The 25,107-nt window shown below is 34.3% G+C and overlaps 1 long non-coding RNA gene across 1 annotated transcript in view; it reads right to left on the minus strand.

The window, feature by feature from the left end:
* The window catches only part of LOC143054898 (uncharacterized), a 241,665-nt gene that overhangs the window by 568 nt on the left and 215,990 nt on the right, over nt 1–25,107 (minus strand). The window contains exons 4-5 of the long non-coding RNA XR_012971870.1: nt 6,199–6,321; nt 4,717–4,767 (exon numbers count right to left, since the gene is read on the minus strand). This is a non-coding gene — a long non-coding RNA (uncharacterized LOC143054898). The remainder of the gene's footprint in view (nt 1–4,716; nt 4,768–6,198; nt 6,322–25,107) is intronic.

Raw genomic sequence — 25,107 nt, forward strand, 5'->3', positions numbered from 1 at the left:
ATTGTTGTACAAAGTAGGCTGTTGATTTTTTTTCTTTTGAAATGTTTCACATTTTATCATACCAAGGCTTTTAATAGATGATTATATGGTATGGGTTTTGCTCATTGTTGAAGGCTACTAGACGACCTGTAATTGTTTATACCTTTGTCCTATGGTCTAGGAATAATTGTATCATTGTTAATCATACCACAACTCCTTATTATCATATGGTATGGGTTTTGCTCATTTTTGAAAGCTGAGAGACGACCTGTAATTGTTTATATCTTTGTCCTATGGTCTAGGAATAATTGTATCATTGTTAATCATACCACAACTCCTAATTGTCATATGGTATGGGTTTTGTTCATTGTTGAAGGCTGTCTGACAAACTGTAATTGTTTATATCATTATTCTTTAGTCTAGGGATACATGTATCATTGTTATTCATCACATGAACTTTCATGAACATTTTCTTTATACAATGAATTTGAATAATTTCAAACTATTGGGTAACAGAAAAAAGTTGCACAGCATAAACAAAATGAATGTGTCCTAAGTACATGGATGCCCCATCCGCATTATTATTTTCTATGTTCAGTGGACCGTGAAATGGGAACCCAGTAAACACACGACGTACTCCCGACGTCGGTTAATGGTCGTCTGAACGTCATGTCGTGAGTTTACGTCGTACCAACGTTGTGGGAACGTAAAAATCCAACGTTGGATGCAGACGTAAAGACGACGTTATAAAATTACGTCGGATTCACGTAAATTTAGTACCTTGTCAGGACGTAACATTTTATTACGTTGTGACAACGTGCTTATAACTGTCATAATCCGACGTAACGTATCGACATTATAAGAACGTAGTGAATACATTGTAGAAATCTGATTTTATGGGAAGAATTTTTGGGGTATGTCATAATGAGTATTCCTGGATATATCGATCATTCACCTTCACTAGAATATATTTACGATTTTTTCGATTTAAAAAAAAAAACTCCCCCTTTTTTCCCCGCAGACATAATTTGCATCAAGATGTCAAAGAAAATATTACAAATCCAATTTTAATGTTCTAATATATGTATTTTATATGAATATTTATTGTTTAATATATCATTAAAATTTTGTCATCATTTATCACTTGGATTTCATAATCGTTTTTCACGATTTGATTAGTGTAACGTTCAGCAGTACTCGGGTTTTACCGCTGCATACTATGAAAAGTCTGAGCATGCGCACTTTTGCCGCTTGATTTTTGAAAACAGTGAGGAATTTGCAGTGGAAATTTAGCTTGATCCAGATTCCAGAACAAAGAAAAAGGTAAAATAATGATTGCACATTACACCAAATAGGTTCTCCATAATAAAAACAAGTTTGATTGATGAAAATAAAACATCTGTTACCGTGTTGGGCGCCTCTTTCAAGGCTGTTATACGTGACCGTGTTGAAATATGATACTTTTTCTTATACTGTCAATATATTGCACTGATACAAGATATTTTAGCCATAATGTGTGTTATTTGAATCCATACTTGTGTTGTTTCTGAAGATTATATGCAATTAGAAATAAGTAATAACTGTAGAAAGTAAAAAAAAAAGGGGGAGGGGTGCACAGCCACAAGTACTTGTTTTCTATCTGTGACAAGAGCTACTATCCCTATATATTAAGGCTACAAGTGTCTTTTGCTCTGTTATTTTTTGATAATCATTGAAGCATAAAAGTCTTATCCATGTTATCAATATCAGAAAATGTGAAGCTAAACATCTCAGCACTTTAGAGATCTGGGTCCATTACAAACTCCGCACATTTCAAACTTGGCATATTACAAACTAGGCCTATTAATGATGATGCTGCATATATCACTGGGGGTCGTCGCTAACATGCATGAAATATTTGCCACTGGATGTTGAGCAACAAACGATCAATCATTGTATCACTGGGTCTGACATGGAAATAGACAATTGTGCCAATAAAGATGTTGTAAAATATAGGCGTCACAGAAAAAAATTAAGATAGCCATCACAGTTGTCGTAATAGGATTCGGTCGTTGTAGGAAGGCGTCCCAGAAAAAAATAAAAAAACAGCCTTCCAAGTCTTGAAAGTGTCATAATGATTTAGACTAGGATCTAGCCTTGAAAGTTGGGTAACATTTTCTTGTTTTCAGGGTAAAACCCAGTTTACAGGTGTTAAAAACAGTACATAGGGACATCTTTTTTGCTGTACAATTTATAGTATGAAATCTAAATGTTTATCAATGACGAGCTACATGTACAATCACTAAATACATGTATGTGATCAGAAACAATGTTGTAATCAATCATAAAACTTATGAATTTTGGAATGCATTTAAATTTGTCACTTTGTTCTCCTAAAGATTTGTTGGACTAACATTTTTTTTTATATAAATAAGGCGGTGAATTTTCTCGTTTGAATTGTTTCACATAGTCATTTCGGGCCTTTTATGGTTGGCTATGCGGTATGGACAGTTACCTATAAATTTTAATTTCTGTGTCATTTTGGTCTCTTGTTAAGAGTTGTCTCATTGGCAATCATACCACATTTTCTTTTTTATATGAAACAGACAGAAGAATATAAAAGATAATTGAACGTATTTTTTTTCCAGAGTATTGTATATAAATCCACAGATCCAATGTGTCTGAGGTTGAGGAAATCATTGCAGTAACCATGTAACAGTTAAGCATGCACCAGCTCAAAAATTTGGACCAAGATTTTAAAAAGGTAAACATCAGTTGATCAGCTCTTTTTCTGTTCTCCTTAACTGAGTGATATAGTTTAACTCTTGTACTGTACGTACATACATGTACATTGAACTCAAAATTGAATTTTGTTATCTAACGTTAGCCTAAACCACATGTTATGCAACCAATACACAACGCTTATCATAAAACGCAGAGTTTGAATTTGGAGAGCATCTGCTTTACTGATCTCTAGATATGTCCTTTAAATTAAGTTTGAGAAGATCATTTGTGGCTCATGGACACATTCTTCTTATATTAATTATAATTTGTTGATTTTATAGATTGCGTTCATTGGCATATGCTATGAGGTCTTGTTGTATCAATGAACATGCTAAATTTATTAAGGTAGAATCCTTTGCATATCTTAAATTAATTGAAAAATGACAATATTGTGAAACTAAACTTCTTTCATTAATTATTTGGACTCATTATTATTTGTAAAATAACCACTGGTTGCTCTAGAAAATATTATGTCCCCTCTCCCCCAGGGAAAGCTCTTTTCTTAAATTTTATTTGGGGGTGGTTGTGTATGAAATATCAAAATGCAAAGGGAGTGTTGTTCTTATTAATTTTTAATTCTGTCGGTGCTGGGATTTTTTTTTAAAAGGGCTTAGGGCTGTCCCTTAGGGGCGGACATAGTAATTTCTGGAACAGACATAATTTTATTAACACATGTTCAATTTAACAACAAAGGTTAATCATTAATAGTTATGAATAGTTATATACTGTTGAAATTGTGTTAAATTTCTAACATACATCATCAAAATGTGTATAAGGCCACGGCCAGGATTGTTTACTGGGAAAATCTCTAATTTGGCATTAAAATTAGAAATATCATATCATAAGGAACATGTGTAGTAAGTTTCAAGTTGATTGGACTTCAAGTTCATCAAAAACTTTAACCTGAAGCAGGACAGACGGACCAACGGACGAAAGATCAGACGAACAGACGGACCCACAGATCAAAAAACATTCCCATAAATGGGGCATAAAAATTGCTAACATTCTACAAATCAACATTTTCAAGCTGCTCATTAAAAATAAAATCATTCCCTTCCATAGAAGCCAAGAAAAAGTAATTTTCATTGTACAATGAGTGTTGTATAATTTCGAACTATCAACCAATGGAAGTGGCTGTACGACAGATGTGAAAACAGGAAGTGGATGTATGACAGATGTGAAAACAGGAAGTGGATGTATTACAGATGTGAAAACAGGAAGTGACTGTATGGCAGATGTGAAAATAGGAAGTGACTGTATGGCAGATGTAAAGACAGGAAGTGGCTGTATGACAGATGTGAAAACAGGAAGTGGCTGTATGACAGATGTGAAAACAGGAAGTGCCTGTATGACAGATGTGAAAACAGGAAGTGGCTGTATGGCAGATGTGAAAACAGGAAGTGGCTGTATGGGGCAGATGTGAAAACAGGAAGTGGCTGTATGGCAGACATGAAAACAGGAAGTGGCTGTATGACAGATGTGAAAACAGGAAGTAGCTGTATGACAGATGTGAAAACAGGAAGTGGCTGTATGACAGATGTGAAAACAGGCAGTGGCTGTATGGCAGATGTGAAAACAGGAAGTGGCTGTATGACAGATGTGAAAACAGGAAGTGGCTGTATGGCAGATGTGAAAACAGGAAGTGGCTGTATGACAGATGTGAAAACAGGAAGTGGCTGTATGGCAGATGTGAAAACAGGAAGTGGCTGTATGACAGATGTGAAAACAGGAAGTGGCTGTATAACAGATGTGAAAACTTCTTACTCTGTATTGATTTACCTCATTTTGGAGAAGCAGCAAATATTAATTTTCAAGTCTTTGGTTGAACTGTCCACGGTTCAAACCCACCACCTCCCACACTAAAAGTTAACACAACACACAACACCATGAAGATCAACGAGGCAGTCGTTATGGATTGATTTGTTTTGTTCTCTTATACAATACATACTAATAAATAAATACTGATGAATGTACCTCTGAGGTCAGCCTAATTTATAAGTTAGGTTGTGCCATCATCTAAAGCATCTGTGAAAAATAACTATAAATCTGATTACTTGTTTAAGCACGATATATATGTAAAATTGAAGTATGACTAAAAAATACTTCATTCGTACTTGTTATGAATGTTTCTTATAAACATATCAATGTGTGTGTGTTATCTCCCTGTTTCAATAAAATAAACTTACAGTTATAAGTTAAATGGTTCGCTATTGACCCCCTACGGATCCATAGAGGGTTAGTAAAATCCATAGAGGCTGAGGCCGAAGGGGGTAAGTAGTGAACCATATATACGATATAACGAATTTATCGCACATGGGACTTTTCTTGCTGCGTTTTGTATAAAAATAAACAATGAAATACAACAACATCAATAGATGACTTCACCATTAAAAATAGACAGACGTCATGAACCCATATGAAATTTACTAACCCCATACAGATCCATAGGGGGTCACCATGTGACGGTGTTAAACCAATCACGTCATAATTTACCCGTGGTGGGATAAAAAGGTATAAAGTGCAATTATTTCATTAACATGAATAAATCCTAAATTTAATGGACCTTATCATATGAGGTTATTTTTGAATCGTTGACTATATATTGACTTGTACACATCTCCATTCTTGCTTTGTTGGGTTGCTGTCATTGACATATATCTCACTTTATTTTTCTATAGCACAAGTTCAATGCTTATATTTGAAGACAAATAACATTGTAATAATGTTATCACATTCTTTGTGTCTTGTTTACTATAAAAACATTGGTGGTATTTTGAATGTAAAAACTATATGTTGATTATCTCCCCTTATAGAGTTTGAATATTTTACATTATCTCCCCTTATAGAGTTTGAACATTTTACTTTATCTCTCCTTATAAAGTTTGGACATTTTACATTATCTCCCCTGATAGAGTTTGAATATTTTCCATTATCTCCCCTTATAGAGTTTAAACATTTTAGCTTATCTCCCCTTATAGTTTGAACATTTAACATTATCTCCCCTTACAGAGTTTGAATATTTTACATTATCTCCCCCTATAGAGTTTGCACATTTTACATTATCTCCCCTCACCATGCTTATAGAGTTTGAACATTTTTCATTATCTCCCCTTATAGAGTTTGAACATTTCACATTATCTCCCCTATAGAGTTTGAACATTTTTCATTATCTTCCCTTACAGAGTTTGAACATTTTTCATTATCTTCCCCTATAGAGTTTGAACATTTTTCATTATCTTCCCTTACAGAGTTTGAACATTTTTCATTATCTCCCCTTATAGAGTTTGAACATTTCACATTATCTTCCCCTATAGAGTTTGAACATTTTTCATTATCTCCCCTTATAGAGTTTGAACATTTCACATTATCTTCCCTTATAGAGTTTGAACATTTTACATTTGAAACAAATTTCAATAGTAAATGATCCTATATAGTTCACATATAATGTACACTTACCTATAATAACAACTTGGCTGGACAAGGATCACATGGACTATAATAACAACTTGACTGGACAAGGATCACATTGACTATAATAGTAACTTGACTGGACAAGGATCACATTGACTGGACACGGATCTAATAAATACAAATAATAGATGTTCAAAATAAAAATATGGATAAAAAAGAAAAAGACAAACAACAGTACACAAAACACAAAATTAATTGAAGAATGAGCGGAAAACCCATCAAAAGTTTGGGGTTATCTCAGGTGCTCCACATATGGCACTTGTGTTGCTCATTAATAAGTACACACTCAGTGATAGTTCTAATTTAAAGATAGTTTTCAATGGTTGAATACAATGTTGACCTCTTTCATTGAATGGTTGCGGTCTCCTTGACATTAACATCCAACCTATCATTCATACACCACAAGTAACTTCTTAAAAAACTCTTACTCTTTAAGCAACTCACATTGTAATGATTGCAATGTTTTGTTTTGATTTCACTAACAAATGCACTTCATTTTTAGTAATCATGTCATGTTATTTTTTGTTTCCAATTTATTTAACAAAAGTAGAGCTCTGAGGAAAAATGACGCCACTGCCTCTAATATTGGGATACTTTTTATGCAAGTCTTGATTTTCACATACCGTAATAAGTTTAACATTGCAACATGTCTCGTAAGCATATAATTGATATTCGTATATGCGTGTGTGAAGTGAAGATGACAACTGACTGTTTTTTTAATACAAATGAACAGATCAAGAGTAAAGACTACCTGAATGATCTACAGTATCCAATGACTACTGGCTGGTTTCTTTTTTGTACAAATAAATAGGTCAAGACTACCTGAATGATCTACAGTATCCAATGACTACTGGCTGTTTTTTTGGTACAAATAAATAGGTGATCAAGAATACTGGAATGATCTACAATATCCAACGATTGCTAGCTGTTCTTTTGTACTGATAAAAAGGTCAAGACTATTTAAATGATCTACAATATCCAATGGCTACTGGCTGTTCTTTTGTACATACTAAATAAAGACTACCTGAATGATCTAAAGTACTCTAAGTAATGTGTAATTTTTTTCTTGCAATTACATTTTTCTAAATCAAGAATACAGACTACTATTAAAAAAGAAGATGTGGTATGATTGCTATAATGAGACAACTATCCACAAAAGACCAAAATGCCACAGACATTAACAACTGTAGGTCACCGTATGGCCTTCGACAATGAGCAAAGCCCATACCACTTAGTCAGTTATAAAAGGCCCCGATGAGACAATGTAAAACAATTCAAACGAGAAAACTAACAGCCTTATTTATGTAAAAAAATGAACGAAAAACAAATATGTAAGTCAGAAACAAACGACAACCACTGAATTACAGGCTCCTGACTTGGGACAGGCACATACATAAATAATGTGGTGGGGTTAAACATGTTAGCGGGATCCCAACCCTCCCTCTAACCTGGGACAGTGGTATAACAGTACAACATAAGAACGAACTATAAAAATCAGTTGAAAAAGGCTTAACTCATCAGACGGACAAAAATACAAGTGGACTAGTATCCTTTCAAACCATATGATTATGAAGAGCCTGTTGTAACAAGCTCTTATACCCCACTAGTCCTATAACATATGACTTCGCATTCTTATTCAATTTTTAACGTTTTTATACTGATGTTTTCATTATTTTTTTAAATTTTGAATGCGAAGTGTGACACATTGATAGTAAAAAAATAAATATCAGAACAGTAAATAGAAATAGTAAATAATGCTCCTGAGGTCATATGTTTATATAGGACTAATTACCCACATACTCATTAAATAAGTTACTATAGTGACATAGTTATTTCTGTTACTTGAAGCAAATTCTATTTCTGTAGATTTATACAATAGCATAATATTGTTATACTTGTTTTATTTCACCTTGAAGATTAGACAAATAGGGATACTCCTTTGATTTTTTATTTCATGTCAGTCAGGTCCCTTTATATGAAACTTGAAACCACTTCTCTGCCATATTGATATTTTATAACAACTCTGTTCAATTTGATATTCATTCTTTAACCATATATCATATTAAGCTAATTTTTAATTTACACTAATCCAAAATCTTTCATGTCAAATTTCTGTCTCCATTTAAGTTTATGCTTTTGAACCATCATGGTATTAAACACAATTCCAAGTAATTATGCTGTTATAGTGGGTCACCATATATTCAACTTGGGTGGCATTCCAGTTATTGAACTTTGTGCCAGATTGGATAATGAACTAGACTTTTAGTAATTGATCTCATTATTTAATATGGAACCATAGTATGGGACCCCTACCCGGTAACAAAATAAAACATGTCAAGCGGCAAAATTTATCACCAGAGATTACAAGTCAAGATAGGGTGGATAAGTCTCCAAAATGCTTGCCAAACTGGAACTTCAACAAGATCTCCAGACAAGGACGAACAAGGAGTTGAAGCCAAAGTTAGTATTTATGTAAAAAGTAGTTGAGGGGCTGATTTACGCTATATAAGATTGAACCAGACGAATTCCTCAAAAAAGCATGTCCAAAGAGAACCAAAGCATCAGAGAAATTCAAAGAATACCACGCAACAATTATTGTGGAAAACAATGGAAAAGCAAGTAAAGAATAATTCTTACTGTGAGTTTATTGACATTCCACTTAGTAAAACACCGTACATTATGCAAACTCATCCTTTGTAAGACAGTGATCGCACCGAATCAGCTATGACGACACTGTTGTGCACGTATGGTGTACCATTTGGTTCAAAAGGTATTTTTATCGGTTAACCGCTATTAATATACCGGTTAACCGCTATTTTTATCGGTTAATCGCTATTTTTATCGATTAACCGCTATTTATATGTCGGTTAACCGCTAATTTTATCGGTTAATCGCTATTTATACCGATTAATCGCTATTTATACCGATTAATCGCTATTAATATGTCGGTTAACCGCTATTTTTATCGGTTAATCGCTATTTTATCGGTTAACCGCTATTTTATCGGTTAACCGCTATTTCTTAGTGTTAGTAACTTCTATTTTATTGTCTATGCACAAAACAAATAATTATTAAAAATAAGTAAGTGATTGATGGAGGAGGTTTTTCGCTTAACCTGTTAACACAGTAATTTTAATTGCTTACTCCTCCCATTTTGGCCAATTAAAATTATTTGAAGAACGCCCACATGTTCCGAGCGTTGAGCACGTGGCAATATTATAGCACATAACACTATATCGCACGTCAGTAATCTTTATTTTATTTATGACAAAACGGATTGTTTTGCATGAAATAATCACTTAAAATGGATTCATTTACTTATCAGCTTCCCCTCTTCTCCCACCCTACCTCCTTTTTATATTTACACCGACATAACCACACGGTAGACGCTTTCCTGGTGGTAGAATTTCCCCTCTTAATTCCTTAATATATCATCATTTCTAGATCGATTTGTGAATTATTGTTGGTTGGTTCATTCTCTTTATAAAAAATGGGAAAACATATTAAGCGCTAGTTGTTTTTGGCTTTTTAACCATCTTTAACGCTTCCAAAGGATACGTAAGACGCAGAAATTAACAACTATAGGACACCTTCAACAATGAGTAAACCCCATACTGCATAGTCAGCTATATAAGGCCTCGAAATGACAAACGTATTTAACAATTCAAACGAAAAAACTAACGACCTAATTGATGTACAAAATAATAAACGAAAAACAAAACTGTAACACAGCAACAAAAAGTAAATAAAAAAACATTGGATGACAATAAAGTAGAATGTGCCATGGGAGTTTACAAAACATTTAATGGCACAAGTAACTTGATACCGAATTGCATATCTCCCGATTTTTAAAATATTTTGCACACTTTTTGACTTTAATCCGAATTAAATCGGAATATGAAATACAAAATAGAGGTCACAATTTTTGTTTTCTTGTAATTTTCATTGGAAACTTAAATTTTATGCTAGGTTCACACTGCCGATCAGATCAATTTGATGATCCCTATTGTCCAAAATTCCACCACCAAGCGAAACCAAAATCTTGATCGGGCCTGTTTGCGACTTCTACCCGACTGTTATTCGACTGTACACGACTTTTAACTCGACCATTCACGACTCCAACCCGACCACTAATTGATTAAATATTCGATAATTCCGACCAATTTACGATCTCTACACGATCTTTACTCGACTAGTTAGACCAAATAAACTATACTCGATCACAGCCTGATCTCTATCAAACCAGATCGACCGGATCGTATAGATAGTCGTTGGGATAGTCGGGAATTAGTTGGGTATATACAATTTTTATATAAAAACATCATATTTTTTTATGCGACGCCGCAGCGTAGGGGTCATTAAGACTAATACCGTGTTCACACTATAAAATTTATACCTCATCTTTGCTACACATACAAGTGAAGAAACGGGGTATTAGTGTTGCCTTTGTCCGTCCGTAAATACATTGTGTACGTACGCTCTCTTCAAGCTTCGTCACAATCTTTAACCTATCTCTCTGTGCTCTATAAATCCAACTGCTTTATTTCCATATAGATATATTCTAAATGTATGGTTTTACTCGGACCTTCTGTGCACTACTGAATTTAACCAAACAACCGAAGAATGTGTCCATGGGACATAGATAATGCCCCAGCTTGCATATAACGTTATAAAGGTTCATTCCCCAAGAACGACAAAAGTGACGCCTACCAAATTCGAACTTGATCTGTGTTTTATGATAATAAGTGTTGTGTGTACGTTTCATACAATTTGATTGAGGCTAATCAAAATTAGAGAACGGAAACTAATTGTGAGGACGTACGTAGAAGACGAACAAGAAGGCGTAGACAGCAACGGATGCCGAGACGTCTAGGTGAGGCAGTGTGTAACACGGCGACCACTGTGTGGGTAGCATCAGAGACTTGCAGGAGTTCGACAAAGAGGACCCCAATGGTTGAAAAACTTCTTCAGAGTCTAAGCTGATATGTTTTGGGAGTTTAACTGGTCTTTAAATTTCTTGAAAATGATACCACAAAATGAGATTTGTCACTGGATTAGTACTTATGTTAGATAGCAATTGCAATATACATAAATTTGACCATCCCCTTTTCCTTGCTTTTTTACAAATGAAGCTTGCTGTTTGTATCATATATATGCATACATGTATGTGTGTATCCATGGCAATTACCTGTTGGCTAAAAACTATTGTAGAAAGGTGGTAAAGCTGTCATATATTTCCCAAAATTGACCAAGAGTAGACTTGTAATCCCCTGGAGTGAAAACTTTTCTGAAACTGTTTACGTATAACTATCAAGAGATCAAATCAAAATCAGTTGTCTTTCGTCGTATTTTCTGTAAAATTGCGTCAAAAAGTTCGTTTGTACGGTGGCAGATAGTTGTTCATTTCTGTATCATTTGGTGTCCTGTGGAGAGTTACCTCATTGGCAATCATACCTGATCTTATTTTTATACTACACAACAGTCAAACAGAAAATAGTTCATAAAACAGGTAAACCCCACTTTGGAGGCTATATTAGTCATTAGCATTCTAATAATGATTTTTTATTGCACAATTATTTTCATATCTGAAAAAACCCAAGGGACCAAAATGCAGAATCTATTTCCCTTCCGGAACACCTGCACGAGATAGTCCCAGGTTTTGTAAGGTTTCGTGTTGCTAATTAGTTTTAAGCTTTCTATGTTGTGTTATGTAGACTGCTGCATGTTTGTCTTCTTGTCGTTTTTGTTTTTCGTAATGGCTGTGTAGGTATTTTCGACCTTTCAGTTTGATTGTTCCTTTGGTATCTTTTGACTCTCTGTTATAATTTTACCCCTCCTTGCAAATGTACAGACCAGTACTGTACATGGAGGATTTTTGGTACAATTAAAAATAAATAGTGACAATGTATTTTTGCGAAAGCAAAGTTATGAGAGTTATTCAGATCTGCAAACATTTTTACTCAATCGTGTAGCAATCATGTGTACTCGTGTATGGCCGAGTAAAGATCGAAGAGATGTCGAATGTGGTCGCGTAGAGATCGGGTATTGGTCGATTTGGTCTGGGGTCAAAATAATATAGAGGTTGCAGTGATCTAAGCGGTCGGGCATCGGTCGAGTTAATCTGGACCACAGATCAAACAGGTTGGCGTTGATCGGGAAATGATTTGCTACTAATCGAGCAAAGGTCGAGATGATCGAGTAATGATCGGTAAAATATTTGTATTCCACCCAAACTCGATCTTTACACGATCATTTCCCGATCAATTCGACCGTTACTCGACGAGTAGTCGATCTCTTCTGGTGTATATAATTTTATTCTGGTATCACCTAAGTTAAACAAAGGTACACAGAAAAACATATTAATTAACATTACATTGCATTGTACATTTGTCGAGGAAGCATTAAATATGAGTGACTGGCTTCTCAATCCTTACTCGAATGTTTTTAACATGTCAAAAATTATCGGGTAGAATTTCAGATTGATGACGACCAAGACAGACAACCCCGAGCATTCTTGTCGATTGAGTCAGACCAGTCTCCCGATTACTTAATTTGTCATGATCGGGATTGATCGAGTTGATCGGATCGGTAGTGTGAACCTAGCTTTAGTTACCCGCACAAGATCAGCCAGATTCACACAGCCGATTAGATCAACTCTATGAACCCGATTTCTCAAATTCCCACGATCAAGCGGGACCACATTCTTGATCAGGCCTGTTTTTTACGAAAAACTAAGGATTTTCTTATCCCAGGCATAGATTACCTTAGCCGTATTTGGCACCACTTTTTGTAATTTGGGATCCTCAATGCTCTTCAACTTTGTACTTGTTTGGCTTTATAAATATTTTGATATGAGCGTCACTGATGAGTCTTATGTAGACGAAACGCGCGTGACGTACAAAATTATAATCCTGGTACCTTTGATAACTACTGTTTACTACTTCTACCCGACCGCAATCCTACTGTACAAGATTTTAACTCGACAATTCACGACTTCTTAATGACTACTTCATGACTCCAACCCAACCACCACTAGAATTCACAATCTCTACAAGATCTTTACTCAACTAGATAGAACAAGTCAACAAAGCTCGAACTCAGCCCAATCTCGACCAGAATTAATAGACTTGGTCGTAAAAGGGTCGTAGGGATAGCCGGGAATTGGTCGAGTATGAACAATTTCCTTAGAAAAAAGTCGGATTGTCTTATGCCCCGCCGAAACAAATGAAACATTTAGTGTTACACTTGTCAATCCATTCATCCGTACGTCTGTCCATTCCACATATTAGTTTCCGTTCTCTATAGCTAACTTTGGTTTGCCTCTCTCAACCTAATGTTATGAAACTCATACACACTGCTTGTTACTAGTATCCTAATCAAATATCACAGATTAAATATCGTTATATGCGAACGGGGGGCTAAAGCGTCAGGATAAAGTGCACAAAGGACTCTGGTACACTGTACTGCAACTACAAAGAATTGTTCTCAGTCACAATATTAGCCCTCGTTGACGCATATTACAAGTTTATATGGTACAGAGATGGAAGTGCGTCTGACTCTTCAACCATTCTGAATAGAGGACTTTGATTGAGGAACTAGAAACACCCACTGCCCGGCGATATGGAGAACACTCATACCGGTACCCCCATGATTGAATATGATGCATTACCATTGAGATCTGGATGAAGCCGTACTCAGAGATATCAAAACCGAGACTTTCTTATGCACTTTTTCAAAATGCCAGCAGGTTCAGTTGAGTGGCAAGAGAGTATGATTTTGTTCATCAGTGCTATTGTAAAGCTACTTGTAGTTTTATCGTTAAACCACTGATGTATTTATTTAAGTATGGCATCTTGTTTTCATGTGTTATAAAATTGTCAAGATTGATTTTAAAATAAAGGTAATTATGCCTTGTTTTGTTTAAAACTGTACTAAAGCTTTGGTAGATGTTTTGCCTGTTTTTACGTTTCAAAAATGATTCGAAACGTTTGTATTTACTTATTTATTAGATATACTGCTCTTTTCTTGAAAATGACACCACTAAATGAGACTTGTCACCGGATTGGTACTTATGCAATATGACAGGTGCAATGTGTATTTGGTGGGTTTCGTGTTGCTAAGATTTTATTTATAATGAGTTGCGGACTGCTGTTTGTCTTGTCGTCGTTTTTAGTTTTTTTCCATGGCTGGGTCGGTTTGTTCTTGACCTCTGGGTGTGATTGTTTGTTTGGTATATTTGCCTCTGTTAAAGTACAGCTAAGTACTGTAAACGGGGAAATTTTTGCGGATTTCAAATTCGTACATTTCAAAATAACAAGGACAATATATTCTTGCGGGAAAAGTTATGAGAGGTAATTAGATCTTCACATCCTTTTATAGAAACTTGTAGCAGCATCGTATATTACCGAGTAGAGATCGAAAAGTGGTTGCGTTTGGTCGAGATCGGGTATTGGTCGAGTTGGTCTGGGATAAAAAAAAAAAAATAATAGTAGTCGCAGTGATCGATGACGTTGGTTGAGAAACGATCGCATTTTAGTCGACCAAAGGTCGTGTTGATCGAGTATTTTTTGTTCAAATATTTGTATTCAGACCAAACTCGATCCCTGTACGATCGTTTTTCGATCAAATCAATCGCTACTCGGCGAAACTCAGATCTCCTTTGAGCGACTGGCTTCTCGATGCTTACTCGAATGTTTTTGACACGTCAAAAACTCTCTGAAAGAAAGTCAGATCGATGACGAGTAAGGTAGACCACCCGAACATTCTTGTCGAACTAGCCAGACCAGTCTCCCGATCACTTAATCTGTCTTGATCGGAATTGATATAGTTGGTCTGATCGGCAGTGTCAACTTAACTTTAGCTTCAAAAATACTAAACTTCTTTGTTACTTAATTAAATTTTCATCAAGAAAATGACCTTTAGCTGTCGTATATCACAATTTCAAAACCAAATTCAACTAAATTGTTGAATTAAACAGCTTTGCATAAAGTTTAACCTATAGAAACCGCTAAATTATATCATCTTATAATTATTTTGCATTAATTTTTTATCCATCATTTTTTTGCCAAGCAACAACATCAAAAGAGCTATATAAATGTTCGTGAGAGTCGGGCTCGATGATGTTAAAATTGGCTTTGACTTCTAGTATTTTCATAGATTGAAATGATTTCCGCACATATTTTATTATCATGCATAAAACGATGCAACCTTGCATCCAATGTCGTCTGATAGGACCCGACACTGTTTTAGTATGCCGGCAGTTATAGCTTGGGTTTGTCCTCTAGCTTAGACTTGATTATAATTAAATATAAAAAAATATATATTCATTTACCAGTACATGTTAAATCAGTTATAAATCTATAAATGATTCATCAATACATATCATGACAGATCTGCCATCATTAGGGGTACAACTATCAATTGTTTGTTTTAAAAGTCTTGATCTATAGTTAGCATTTCCCCTAGACTTTTGTGATTGCTATACATAACTAATGGTTCAACATTCAACACTTGTCCTTGTCAGACTGCAATAAATTTATGCGAATATTTCATGATACTTTATATTTTGCTATTAAAAAATAATGAATATATAATTTATTTTTTTTGTTTTAAGTTTCTGTGCTGCAATATTTCAGTAGAATCAATAAATAACAATAATACATATATATGTTTTGTAAGGGACGACATCAAAAGATCGATGTAGGATAAAATACTTAAATCAAATAGTTTGGGGGTGGGGGGTCAACATTGCTGCAAGTTTTGTTAATCGAAAATCGATTTTACATATATCCCTATTGGTCAATCAATTTTTCCCAAATTAAGTTAAGAAGGGGGGTGTGGGGGTCAGTGAAAAAACTATGTGAATTAAGTTTTTTTCATCCATTGAACTTTTGATGTCGTCCCTAATTATACTAGTTTCGTCGTTTTTGACGTTATCATAACCACTAATACTAATCTAAAATTTGTTAGATTTGTATTAAAAATTAATGGTCACCTGTTGTTTCTGTATCAGTCGCTTCATCTTTAATAAACCCTTGGAATACATGCTGTGATGGACAGCTATTGTGATTCAGATTGATAACATTTGTTTCTTTTAAATGTATTTCAAGGTCAAGAATGCCATATGTTGTAAATCTTAAACCTTTAGTTACAATAACACCTACGAATAGTTTGACCAGACGATGCTGATCTGATGCTCCATTATGTATTATAAATCCATCACCCTGTATTTTCCGTGACGTTTCGTTTTCAGCAGAAACTATCTTATTCATTATTTCAAACATATAAAAATTTGCCACAGATTTCAGGTTAAAAAACTGCCGTCAATTATCGTACCTAGTACATTTATTGTGGTTTTTATTTTTATTTTTTAATATATTTTTTTCCAATAAATTCAAACAAAAAGTAATCTATAATGAGTTTCAGTCAACAGATGTATTTTATTACATTGGTCGTTTGAACATCGACTTTGAATAAGTCAGTTTGGATTTTATAATTTTATATGGAGCCCAGGGCCGTAACCACATGGTCTGATGTTGGAATGAATTTTAAAAAGTTGAAACAAAAGCTTTTCTTCAGATCATATTGTTTTCACGGCGAGTGTCTTGCAAAAATCAGCTAATTTCTCTTCACTTTTTGATTTTGCCCCTGTATATTTTTCGTGATCCATCTTTATAATCAGTGTTAAAGGTCTATTATTGTAGTTATGTGTCTTATCTGTACCCGGGTTTGTTTTTTGTTCATTTATTGTCCTACTTTTTGACTAAATTCTAAGTGTTGATTTTCTTTTGCAAATCTAGTAAAAAAAATTTAACTTGGGATTTTTCTTATACTGAAGGACCTTTTGTCTAATTAAAAAAAACTACATGAAATTGTTAGAATATTATCGAAATTAGAGCTACGATGACGGGTGGACGGTTGTGTGGTTTGACAATGCTTCATGTCCACCGATGTCCAGATATTGTGCGAGAAAATATTTTAAGAAAATACGATGCTACTGGACACAGAAAAATTTATCCTTTCTTCATGGGAGAATTGACTTAATATTAGAGAATAAAAACTGGCCCTCTTTTTTGTAGATAAAACTATATAGCTGACATGCGTTAAATTAACATGAGGCCACCAATCTCTCGGTATCAAATCAATCAAAAAAACAACATCAATGTATTGCCATATGACCTTTTACATTGAAGGACTAAACTTGCATTAAAGCGTGCGAATATCAATCTTTTTATGCCATATATAGATCTTATTTGAGTTGTTGGGTTACTGCGTGTTGACGTTTAAATCCAAAATCATTATTATTTACTTCTTGAATAAGAAAAGTCAAACAAATTTTAGTTAATTGCATGAATTCACCGTTACAACGTACGGCCATGGTTACAAGTAGAATATAAAATGAATGAAGTGGTTATCGCGCATTAAATTACATATAATCAATATTTCAAAAATATAGTCTCATCATTTTATGCCATTTATATCAATACATTATGCATTAAAATCTTTTATCTTGAATAATGCAGTTAGGTGAAATTAAACAAATATCTGGAATTAAGAATTGATACCAGTACTTTAAATCCGAAGAGTATTAGTACAGAAGCGTATTAGCGCCACACATTTTTATTTTTTGTTTTTCTTCCTATCTTATCGTTATAACACAAACCTTTGCGAAATAGCACAAACATGTGCGTTCTAACACAAAGTGATCTTTGCGATATAACGCAAATTTTTGCGAAATAACGTAAACCTTTGCAATACAATGCAAATATCTTGATTGCAATCATTCATTAAATTTTGTATAAATGTCCGTCTGTCATTCATTTCGGTTGTAATTTACTAGTAGATAAAAAAAAAATACATACATACAAGGCCAAATCATTATAATAAATATGCATAGGAATAATGGAATACTTGCAGTACAATTATACATAAATTAAGACTGATTTGTGCATCAGAAAAGTATATAATTTAACAAGAAAATAGATATAGTATAGTATATAGGAAAGATCAAGAATAATGTCACACAATTGTGAAACTTTATCAGTGGCGGATCCAAAGGGGGGGCGTAGAGGGCGTACGCCCCCCCCCCCCCCTTTCCCTTTTGCTCGGGCTTTTTTGTGTGTGTAAAAGGATTTATCAGACTATAGTCTTCGTGAACCTTGCCATTTCCCGTGTACTCTAGTATTTAATTTTTATGCGACAATTCTTTACTTATAAAGATATTTTTCGGTGGATTTTCAGTAGTGATTGTCAAAGTTATGTGATTCGTTATGGTGGAGTTGACCAGTGCGTCGAAAAAAACGTCGCTCAGTCATTTTGGAATTCAGTAACACATTGCTTAGGCTGGGGATGAGAATGACAATCATAACCACCTGCAAAGCGAAAAAGGATTGAGCAAGAACGTATTGACCTCTATTTCACTATTCAACCAAACAGAAAGTAATACTATATAGACTATTACACTCTTATGAAATAAAGTTCCACGGCAATATTATTTACCTATAAAACATATTTAACCCTAAATGTCCCAGACTATTTTAGATTAACATAGCTGAATAATGATCCCCAATCAGAATAAACTCTAGATATATTTAAAGTATAAGGTACGAACCATTTGATTTGAGGAGACAGTCTGAGATATTTGAGAGAAAAAAATTGACTCTGATTTTTGCCTTAAACAAAAACTCTGGCTGTATCTGGATTGAAAACAATAATCTTGTCCACTGTTTTTGCTGTTAGAAACAAAAATTTCCAATACAGTTATTTAGTATTAAATGAACATGAACGTTAGTTTTCTCGTTTTAATTGTTTTACATTGTCATATCGGGGCCTTTTATAGCTGACTATGCGGTATGGGCTTTGCTCATTGTTGAAGGCCGTACGGTGACCTATATATATAGTTGTTAATGTCTGTGTCATTTTGGTCTCTTGTGGACAGTTGTCTCATTGGCAATCATATCACATCTTCTTTTTTATATGATGAATAAAAAACGGGCATCTTTTTTTTTGTTGCAGGTGTTTGCATGTCTGACCGGAATTTCTCAGACTGTTTCGCCGAACTGACATATTAAATACTTTTTTCAAGACCAGATTGAACCTGCCTGTTGGGTGTGGCCTTTATGTCTCCATTCGTCTACCATTATACATAAATTCCTTGTCATTTCAGACTCAACCTTTGGTTGATTTGGAACCCCTCACTTCTCTTAATTACAAGCATCGAAAATGTCCAACCCTTACACTTTACAGCAACTACAAAATATACATGCCACACGCCAGGAACCGTTTAAAAAGTGCATACTAGTATTACACTTATTGGATGTTTTTATCCCCAAAAAGGTCCCAAAAAATTTTTGCGGTCTTTATAAACTCCCCCCCCCCCCTTTTCCAAAATCCTGGATCCGCCCCTGTTTATAGTCAAATAGACAAAATAATGTTTTTTCTTTAAAATGATTTATTAATAAGGAAACATTTTTTTTTAATTTTGAAGCAAAAATCTCAGAATAATTTTTTATGATAAAGATTTTTTGATAGAAAGTTATTGAATTTTCATTTCAATATAGTTAAGTATTTTTAAAATGCCTGGGTAGCAATTTGAATGGAGAGAACATAATTTTATTAATTAAACATCTTCATTCTATACATTCATTATTAAAGGGTAGCTTGTTTGAATCTAATCAACTTTACACAGTTCTCAAAGAGAACTTACTTTGGAAGTATATTTATATTCGGTTATAGCTATATTAGCAGGATTGATTTTTTTCTTCGGTATAACCTCAATTTTCTCAATTTTCTTGGTAAAATATATACTAGTAGTAACATGGATATCGTTTTGGGGGACCTTTATATAGTTTGCTATTCGGTGTGAGCCAATGCTCGGTGTTGAAGACCATACTTTGTCCTAGTATGATGGTTTACTTTAACGAATAGTGACTAAGATGGAGAGTTTTCTCATTGGCACTCATACCACATCTTCTTATATTTTCTGTTCGTTATTATTCAATGATATGTTCTAATTATTCAATGATATGTTCTAATTATTCAAGTATTTTACTTGGCAATGACTACAAGGGTGATAAATTTTATAATATATATACAGGCTTCTGCATTAATAACTGCTGTTTCTTTTAAATCTTTAATAAGAAATAAGATAAAACAAATGTTTGCAATATTTCGCAAAGATTTGCGTTAAACACAAAGATATGAAGAAAAATAAAAAAAAAATGTGTGGCGCTAACACGCTTCCGTATATTAGTTTAAGTATAAGCTAAAATAATTGATAGATAATGGATCTCCTTTTTGAGATATTTTTTTTCGTGGGAATAGGCTGACTTGTACTTTTACCTTATTTAGCATAGGCAATATTTGGCTCTTAATCGTGAGAGAAGAAATCTAGAATCAGCTTGAATTTGGTTAATGACCTTTTATGAGATATTGATTGATTGATTGTTGGTTGCTGAGCGTTCAATGGCAAATATTTCATGCATATTCAGGACGAGAAAAAATTAACAATATAAATGCATAGGTAGGTTCTGTAATAGAGGCATCCGGGATTAAGGTCAGATAAATTAAGACAACCAAGGAAATGAGGGTATATTGGATAGGGACAGAAATTCAGCCATGCGGACTCTGCACGGAGTTGTTGCAAGGAATCTTAACTTTCAAAGAGCGTGGCACTCTCTATTCACATGACATCGGATTGGATGTCTCCATTCTGACCGGATGTTGCTGCACATTTGTACATCCCGCACAGCCAAAGGGATGACCCTATTTGACGAGGGTTTTAATACCGGTCGGAGAAAGACCAATGGTGACCTTATAATTCTATTCCCCAGTTACCCTTGTGGATATGATAAATTGAAGTCTTATATGCAATGAAAAGAGGGTAATACATGTATGGGGGAAACATGTTACCCTGTATTGTAAAAAAAAAAAACCCACAAGGAGTCCCAAAAGTTCACACAAATTCCTAAACCTGAGATGAATACATGCTTACATGTATTCCTCTGTTTCTAATTTCCGTCCCATATTCCTTTTTTGCTTAAAAAAAACCCACCCATTTTCAAGTTGGTTACTTACTAGTAATCCTCATTCCTTATTCGTTACATTACGCAAGAGACAAGAATAAAATCGGAATTAAATGGAACGTAAAACACACGTATTACAAACGAATAAGTAACTGAGTATCAGTCGAGCGCTGAAACTGGTTCATACGACTTAATGGGGTGATTTCACCCCTAAGAATTCATAGCTACATGTAACACCAGAGACAAGAAAACAATTGTAAAGATTTGTTTAAAAGGTACAACGTATTATACACACGTATTACAAGCGAATAAGAAACTAATAGGTAGCAGGGTAGCAGTTGAGCGCTGACACGGGTGGATACGCGCTAATAATGTTATTTTACTTCTAAGTACCCATAAGTTACACTAAAGACAAGAAATTTGTTTACAACAATTTATTTAAAAGGTGCAAAGTATAACAGGTATTACAAGTGAATAGTAGACGACGAAAAAGTAACCGGGTATCAGTCGAGTGCTGAAACGTGTATATATACACGCTGATAGGGTTATTTCACCTTTTAGAACTCATAGCTAACACCAGATACATGAACAAAAATGAAAAGATAAAATTGAGAATGCATGGGAACGGGGAATATGTCAGGCAAAAAGACAACAAGCAGACCAAAGGGCAAAAATACATCCGAAGGCCACCAATGGGTTTTCAACGCAGCGAGAAAATTCCGCACCCGGAGGTGGTCATCAGCTGGCCCCTAAATAAAATTGTGTACTAGTTCAGTGAAAATGGACGGTCACACTTAACTCTAAAAGTAAACATATACAAGTACTAAAATAAAACTAGATACCCTAAGGACCATTTAGGAAAAGTTTGAAGGTATTTGGCCCTTTAGTTTCAGAGGAGAAGATTTTTTTAATAGTTAAAACCACGACAGACGACGGACGACGACGGACGCAAAGTAAAGGCCTCGGTGAGCTTACAATACACAGACTGATAAAAGCAAGCTCATGACTTTGAGACAGGCGCAAACATACGGAGTTGTCAAACCAAGAATTTATTTAAAAGGTGCAACGTATATAAAAAGCGAATAAGGAATGAATAAGAAACAGAGTATAGTCGAGCGCTGAAGCGGGTACATACGCGCTTATAGGGTTATTTCACCTATAAGAACGCATTTAGCTAGCACCAGAGACCAGAGAAATCAGAATGATTCTTTATAAAGGTGCAACGCATAACACACGTATTTTAAGCAAAAAAGGAAATAATAAGTAACAGGGTATCAGTCGAGCGCTGAAACGATTACGGGATCCCGCTTACATGTTTAACCCCGCCACATTCTGTATGTATGTGCCTGTCCCAAGCCAGGAACCTGTAATTTAGTAGTTGTCGTTTTTTGATGTGTTACATATTTGCTTTTCTTTCATTTTTGTACATAAATTAGGCAGTTAGTTTTTCTCGTTTAATTTTTTTTACATATGTCATTTCGGGGGCTTTTATAGCTGACTATGCGGGATGACTTTGCTCATTGTTCAAGACCGTACAGTGACCTATAGTTGTTAATTTCTGTGTCATTTGGGCTCTTGTGGAGAGTTGTCTCATTGGCAATTATACCACATCTTCTTTTTTATATGATGAATAAAAAACGGGCATCTTTTTTTTGTGGCAGGTGTTTGCATGTCTGACCGGAATCTCACAGACTGTTTCGCCGAACTGACATATTAAATAATTTTTTCAAGACCAGACATATGCGCTAATAGGGTTATTTCACCTCCAAGAACCTATTGCTACATGTAACACAAGTGACAAGAAAAAAAGTAATCGTTTTTTAAAAGGTGCAACGTTTAACACATGTTACAAGCGAATAAGTAACAGGGAATCAGTCAAGCGCTGAAACGGGTACCTTCGCGCTTAAAGTAATTTCACCTATTATATACAAACCAAGAAATTTTACCAGTGATATTAAGAAAGTAAAGCACGTAAATGGTAGACATATAAGGAGTTACACATAAGGAATAATGAATAGTTAACGAATAAGGAATAAGTAACGAATAGGTAACAAATAAGGAATAAAGAATAAGTGACGATTATGTAGCGAATAAAGAATAAGTTACAAATAAGGAATAAGGAATAGTAACCAACTTGACGACCCGCATTTTGAGTACTATTTTACTTCAAATTCAGCATTTAACATTACATACGTAATTTTTCGAGAGCGTTATTAAAAACATCTAGTGTTTCTTTGTTTAGATTGTAATGGAGCTGATTTGAATCAACATTTTTTTCAGGTTTTTTTTTTTATCAATTATACATAAATTACGTTACTTGAAATCTAATATCCTATTGTAGACGCCGGCATATAGAGAGAAAATACACACAATAATCTGGGTCCAAAGCAACTTTGCCGTAAAAAAAAAAGGAAAATTAGCAACAAAGAACAAAAAATCGTCTCTTTTTTGTATAGTAAGAGTTTCTCGTGTGAAACTGAAATATAATAATTACAATCTAGCAAAATACAATCATTTCTGTATATTAAAGATTTATTTTCAGCAAGTTCCTATGCGTTAATTTCCGCAGAAAATGCGATTTTTTTTTTATTAGTTAAAGCAAAAATATCATGAAGATAACGGTAAGTGTTTTTTAAAATCAATTAAATTTACTCCAGACGGATCTTTTCTGAGATTGGCAATTAACATTCTTATCACAGTTTCAGAAAAAAGCTTTTGTATGAGTTACAGAAAAATAAATCTGCAATCGTGAATCTAACATAACATCAAAATAAAACTTTATAACATGACCGATTAATTACCGAACCACACTGTGATATGATTGGTCTACCAGGTGAAATAACATTCAAGTTCATTTGATCCAGCCTGTGGTCACTGCTGTATTTGTTTTAACTTCTGCGTTTCGAGACCGGAGCTTTTTTGGAGAAATATAAACTCTACCTTTATTTAAATAGCTGGAAATGATCAATTTGACAAAGATAATTGATTGTGTCATTAGTAAGTAATATTCCAAGATAGGATTGCCTTGAAGTTACACAATGACCTTCCCTTTCTGTATTTTGATTCTAATGCAGATGATTTAAGTCTAAATTTTCAGTTTCAATAAGAAAACCCTGAGTATATTAGATATAATTGTTTTTATTTCATGATTTTTTTCGAATATAAAAACTGACAAATTCATGTAGACATTGCACAAAATAAAATTATAAATTATAAAAAAATATCTTGCAATTTAACTTAATCCTTAATGTACAAATAGTCCCCGAACATCCTATTTCCATTACTGATTTCCCCGGTTATAAGTACTGATGCAGTATTATGCAGTATATCCTTAAAAAATAAAGATATAACCAGGAATATTTGCAGTGCATATAATATATATAATAGTACGAATGAGGGTTTGGTGAAGAGGGGAAGAGAAAGAAGATGTTGGGTCAATTAAGAATTCAATATATACGAGTGTCACATTTCAGTGTCAAAAGTATTTATATGGACAATTAGAATCAAAGTACTGAAGTACTGAACATCGGATGACCGCAGGTTCTTGTGGATGGTCAAAAGCACATGTCACAGAAGCAGATCACATCTCTATACCTGAAACTTGGGTTAATTTACAGAGATATTTTTTCTGATACAAGTTCGTGCTTGGATGATGAATAAATGACAGGAAATTCAACCTCACCGTAATAACTTTTATATTGTATTGCAAGAAATCAGTATACCTTGGACTATTATACTTGTATAATAATAGTCGTAGAGAATACACTGGTTTGTTGTTATATATATTATTAATATTACGATTGCATGTATGTACCGATTATCAGGTTGTCTGCATGTTGATATCGTAAAATATCAGCTGCGAGACATAATA

Source organism: Mytilus galloprovincialis, chromosome 12, assembly GCF_965363235.1.
Source record: "Mytilus galloprovincialis chromosome 12, xbMytGall1.hap1.1, whole genome shotgun sequence".
Taxonomy (NCBI): domain Eukaryota; kingdom Metazoa; phylum Mollusca; class Bivalvia; order Mytilida; family Mytilidae; genus Mytilus; species Mytilus galloprovincialis.